At 43.0% G+C, this 6,000-nt stretch overlaps 1 long non-coding RNA gene across 2 annotated transcripts in view; it reads right to left on the reverse strand.

Annotated features, from left to right (window-relative positions):
• The window catches only part of LOC125100944 (uncharacterized), a 125,001-nt gene extending 119,352 nt beyond the window's left edge, over positions 1-5,649 (reverse strand). For both annotated transcript variants that reach the window (XR_007127707.1, XR_007127708.1), the window contains exon 1: positions 5,594-5,649. This is a non-coding gene — a long non-coding RNA (uncharacterized LOC125100944). The remainder of the gene's footprint in view (positions 1-5,593) is intronic.
• Positions 5,650-6,000: the final 351 nt, after the last annotated feature.

The following is a 6,000-nucleotide window of genomic DNA, read 5'->3' on the forward strand; positions in this document are numbered from 1 at the left end:
AAAATAACACGACTCCCTACCCTACTCCATGTCAGGCATACAGAGAAGGGCCAGAGTTGATGACTAACAGAGGCTGAGACCCAGGAGTTACATTTCTTCCCAGTTAGGAGGGAAACACGAACATGTAAGAGAGGTCTTAGAATAAGACCTGCAAGCTGTTCCTCCCCTGGGAGTCTGTTCCTTGCTCCGTTGTCACCTTTGCTGAAGTGTCACCATTCCTTCGACATTCTCACAGCTATAAAAGAACAAAAAACTAGGGTGCACCTGGGTGGCTCAGTGGGTTAAAGCCTCTGCCTTTGGCTCAGGTCCTGGGATGATCAGGTCCTAGGATAGAGCCCAGCATAGGGCTCTCTGCTCCCGCTTCCTCCCCTCTCTCTCTGCCTGTCTTTCTGCCTACTTGTGATCTCTCTCTGTCAAATACATTAAAAATCTTAAAAAAAAAAAAAAGAACAAAAAACTAGTCCTTCCAAAAGCTGAGATGCCACATGCCTTGTTTTAGACAAGCCTGTTGATCTACCACTATTAATATACCAAGGGGATGCAGCCAGCCTAAAGCAGGAAAATGGGCAGGAAATCAAGAAAAAAAAAATACCTCTACTGCACTGTTCCCCCTACCTTCTGATAGTCTACTAGGGCTCCCCATTGACAGAACTAGAAGAAAAGTGACTCCAAGGATGCAGTTCATACCTGTCAACCTCTTGGGGCCAAAGGGCGGCATGGCAAAGGATAAGCATCACAGCTGGAGACAGAAGATTATCTGTGTGTTTACCTTGACCAAAGTCCCTGGCCCTTTTTACTGTGACTGCAAGGCCAGACTGTGCTCTTAGCAATCTTTGGGCTCTTAGAACCCTGTGTGGAACTGGCCATCTTATGGTCCTAGACAGATTATACCACCTCTCCAAGCCTGTTTCTTCATCTGAAAAAGAATAAAATAATTGCTAACTTTTACCATATGTCTATTACATTCCACACAGTGTTCTGAGAGTTTTAGGTATTCAGATATTAACTCAGTGAATCCTTAAAACAGACACCGTTCTTTTTATTCCCACTTTACAGATGAGAAAAGCAGGCACAAAAAGCTTAGGAAATACACCTGACCTCACATAGCTAGTGTAATAAACAACACAGCCAGAATTCAAACTCAGGAAGGTCAGCTCCAAAATCCATATTTCTAAGCACTGTGTCATGCGGCATCTCAGTGACGTTAGTATTACCTCTTTCATGGGGGTTGCGTAATAAATTTAAAAAGTACACATAAAGCACTTGGTACTTAACATTTAAGCCATTCATATTTCCCAATATGAACCCTCTAATATTAATTTCCCAAGGCTGATTTGTTTTGTACATGGGCATCATAGAAAGATTCCAAAAATAAGATTATATTAACATTTTTTAGGGGAGTAAGGGAGGAAGGCAGCCTAGTAAAGAAGGTGGCAATGGTGTATTCTTCTTTAGGTACAAACAGCCCAAGACTTCATATTGGCCCTAGGAGCCAGTTCAAGCCTGCTTCCCTCTACTTCCCTCCCAGAATGGGCCAGAACCAAGGTCAGGAAATTTACTGGCTCAGAAATGCTCTGAAGATTTAGCAGAAAGAATCACTTTTTTTCTGAGGTTCTGGAAAACAGCGTTCCTCTTTTTATTTCTGTAGCTTAGAGTTCCCACATTTTAAATTCATCTGCTTTGGAATCTTTCTCTTGCCATGTCACTGATTCAGTGAGACAAACTCAGGTTTCCTCCTTCTCAGAAGGGAGAGCGATCTTCCCTCTCCTTAATCATCACCTAGAGCACTAAGAGCTACCTAGGTAATACTCAGGGAAAAGAGTTAAGGAGTTGCCTACTCAGACTGTGCTCTACCATACATCTCAGGAAAAGAGGACAAGGAGATTCCTAGGTTTTCTAAAGGTTCTAGCCGAGTTTCCCAGAACTCGGGACCAAAAGCTCACAGCAAAGACCAAACATTTTCATCCCTGCATTCTCTTAGGTTTTTGCCTTCCTCAGGGACTCTGTGACTCTGAAGACGTTAGAATTGGGGAATCCAATCCATCTCAAAATGATGTACAGAACACCTTTCAGAATGTAATTGTAAATGCCCAAATGGAATATTAACACTTGAAAGACCCTGAGACAATTCACCGAAAAATGGATATGTTTGTTATTAATGGTCTCTGGGAAAGAACAGTTAAAATTTTAGTATGAAAATCATAGACATGTTTCAGAGAGCACACATTCCTAAGACCTTCTGTTTATTTCTTTCCATGTCTTTTGCTCAAGAACTTATTCAGCTGTCATAAGACCTGTTCTCACAGGTTCACTTCTGCAAAAATGTAAGCCAAAGAAAGCTTCTAATCAAGAAAGCCCCAAATCTTGATTTAGTTCCCAAATTTGCTCTGCTGAACTTCTACTCATCCAAGAGTGTCCCACACCGAGAGGCATAATCAGAAGTAACTTTAAACAATCAAACATAGACATCCACCACAGGAATAATCAGATGTTCTAGAAGCTCCTGGTGATGTCAAATCTAACCTTCTCCTGGTTGGACTGAGAAGGGCTAATGGGTTACCAGGGGAGTAACTGGGACAGAGCAGCACAGAGGAAATTCACAGGGCTTGAGACCAACATGTATGAGGCATATTAATTTTAAAACACTGAATACTGGCCTCTGTAACCTCTCACCTCTGGTTCAATCAGAAGTATCCACAACCACCACCTACACTATCATAGACATGGCAAGTTACATGTTCTGTTCAAATAATATTCAAATTACTGAGACTGAGGAGCCAGGAATCTGTGCCTTCTTATTCTAGTTCTGGTGGTAATATTACAGTTCCAAGCTGTGAAGTAAGAGAGGATACGTTCAAGTTCTGAGCTAACATTCAGAACATGTATGTAAGAATTAAGTCAGAAAGGGAGAAAGTCAAATGACATACTCAATTTTCATGTCAGTTACTAGTAAGACCAGTGGTTTCCAGCCTCAAATAAACATGATTTTTTAAGGAACTTCATAAACACACAAACACTCAGACCCTTTCCAAACCTACTAAACTTGAATATTCAGGATAATGCCACTAAGCCATTTAAAAAATAATAATACTGATAAGTTAAAGATAGCTCCACATATAACTCTCAAGCTCAGCCATGGTGAAGATCCACAGATGTGGCCAAAATTTCTGAGTATTCATACACCTCTCTACCTCCCGCCCACTTCATTAGTATTATCTTCCAACATTTTCAGATCCAGAGTGTTTGGTGTTGGGGAGACCAAGAACTAGGTGCAGCATCTCTCTGTGCATGACCTCATGCTGCAGACCCTGAAATCTGCCCGCTCCCCATCACTGGAGCAAAATAGAAAGTAGCTAAGGCTATAGCAACAATTCAAGTAGCAGATTCCTTTAAAGACTCCTATTTCCTAATGCTAGACTCCATTTGTATTAACTTTTTACAAGATGTATTTGCTGGAACTCAAAATGTTCTCTGTAGTTTAGAACTGCAACATAGGCAGGGAGTCATGATAAAAATGCTTTATAATCCTAATAAACAAATAAATAACAGTGCACAACAATTTATTATGGTGCAGGCTACAGCATATTCTTCATATGACCATGTCATATAAATTTCATGCCTCCTAGGTTTGATATTCTTCTCTAATTATTTTTTTGGTCCACCCAACCATTTTGGATCTAGACAGGATGAAAGCATCATTAGGTTTGGTATTCAAGTCATATTTTATAGCCCTGAGTAGAGCAGATGTTTGTGAGAACAAATAATGAGACGGGTCCACAGAGGGAAAAGGAAGTAAAAGAACTGTTGCTAATCTTTCTCTCATGCATGTGAAACATAGACACCATAGGTATGGAAGTGCTGCCGTAGTAAACTCAGGGAATGGAAGTCCAGTTTTTTTCTTCCTTGAAGGGGTAAGTGTTTCTCTTTAGCCTTGTGGGTATAGCCTTTGTGGCACTCCATTGGAATTTAAAATCTAAAAACTTGCATATTTCACATGAAGGTGTGAAACAAATGAATCACAAATTAAATGAATCAACCAGAGAGGGAGGAGCAAGATGGCAGAGAATTAGGAGACCTAAAATCCATCCCAGGAGTTCAGCCAGATCGTTATCAAACCATTCTGAACACCTACAAACTCAAAAGGAGATCGAAGAGAAGAAGAGCAGCAATTCTAGGAACATAAAAATGACCACTTTCTGGAAGATAGGATGTACAGAGAAGTGAATCTGAGAAGAGAGACTGCGAGAGGTAAGGGCTGGTTCCCGGGTAGTGGTGGAACAGCGGAGCACAAAATCGGAACTTCCAGAAGTCTGTTCCACTGAGGGACGTCACTTCAGAGGCTAAGCAGGGGTAGAGCCCTCAGGGAGCCAATGTGGTCTCAGGACCCTCAGGGTCACAGAAAGACCAGGAGTGCCTGAGTGTGGCAGAGCTGTCAGGTATCAGAGATGGGAAGCTGCCTACAGAGACAGAGCCGAAGAGAGGGCTCTCAGCTCGTATTACCTTAACCAGTCATCCAACGCAGAGTCGGGCCACTGCTCTTCGGGCAGGGACACAACAAGCAGCAGATCTGCGAGACTCATGCAGGAGCATGCTGCAGAAATCGGCTGGGTTTGGAGACTCCAAACGGAGCCGTGCGCCAGAGACAGAAACACTTGGTCATAGGCCAGGTGAGCTCAGAGCATGGCCGGAGACCAGGGAGATGGGAGGGATTGACTACTTTTCTCTGAGGGCGCTCTGAGGAGTGGGGACCAAGCTCTCTCGGTTCCTCCGGGCCGGAGACTGGGAGGCCGCCATTTTCATTCCCATCCTCCAGAGCTCTACGGAAAGTGTTCAGGGAACAAAAGCTCCGAGAGCAAACCCGAGCACATTACATAGCCCAGCCCCTGGCAAGGGCAGCACAATTCTGCCTCGGGCAAAGACATTTGAGAATCACTGCAACAGGCCTCATGCCCAGAAGATCAGCAAGAACATCCAGCAAAGACCAAGTTTACTGATAAATGAGAACTGTGGAACTTCAGAGCTAGGAAAATGCCACACATAGAATTCATGGCTTTTTCCCCTTAATCCTTTAGTCTTTCAAAGTTAAAATTTTTAAAATTTTTTCCTTATTCTATTTTTAAAAATTTTTTCTTTTTCCTATTTTAAACTTTTTTTAACTATTTTATGTTATCAATACTTTTTTAAAAAAATCTTTTTTGGGGCGCCTGGGTGGCTCAGTGGGTTAAGCCTCTGCCTTCAGCTCAGGTCATGATCTCAGGGTCCTGGGATCAAGTGCTGCATCAGGCTCTCTGCTCAGCGGAGAGCCTGCTTCTCCCTCTCTCTCTGCCTGCCTCTCTGCCTACTGGTGATTGCTCTCTCTGTGTGTCAAATAAATAAATAAAATCTTTTAAAAAAATCTTTTTTAATTTTCATGGTCATAGTCATATCTTATCCCTTCATTGTATTTAAACTTATTTTTTGTATACATATAGGTTTTTCTCTCTTTAAAATTTTGGGATGGGAAGAGGAGTCAAGATAGCAGAGAAGTAGCAGGCTGAGACTACTTCAGGTAACAGGAGATCAGCTAGATAGCTTATCTAAAGATTGCAAACACCTACAAATCCAACGGGAGATCAAAGAGAAGAAGAACATCAATTCTAGAAACAGAAAATCAACCATTTTCTGAAAGGTAGGACTGGCGGAGAAGTGAATCCAAAGCTACAGGAAGATAGACCGCGGGGGGAGGGGCCGGCTCCCGGCGAGCAGCGGAGCAACGGAGCACAAAATCAGGACTTTTAAAAGTCTGTTCCACTGAGGGACATCGCTCCAGAGGCTAAACTGGGGTGAAGCCCACGTGGGATCAGCATGGCCTCAGGTCCCGCAGGGTCACAGAAGGATCGGGGGTGTCTGAGTGTCGCAGAGCTTACAGGTATTAGAACGGGGTAGCCAGCTACAGAGACAGGGCCGAGAAGTGAGCTCTCAGCTCGGGGTTACCTTGAATCGGTCGCAGGCTCGGTCAGC

The sequence above is a fragment of the Lutra lutra genome, chromosome 5 (genome assembly GCF_902655055.1).
Source record: "Lutra lutra chromosome 5, mLutLut1.2, whole genome shotgun sequence".
Lineage (NCBI taxonomy): Eukaryota > Metazoa > Chordata > Mammalia > Carnivora > Mustelidae > Lutra > Lutra lutra.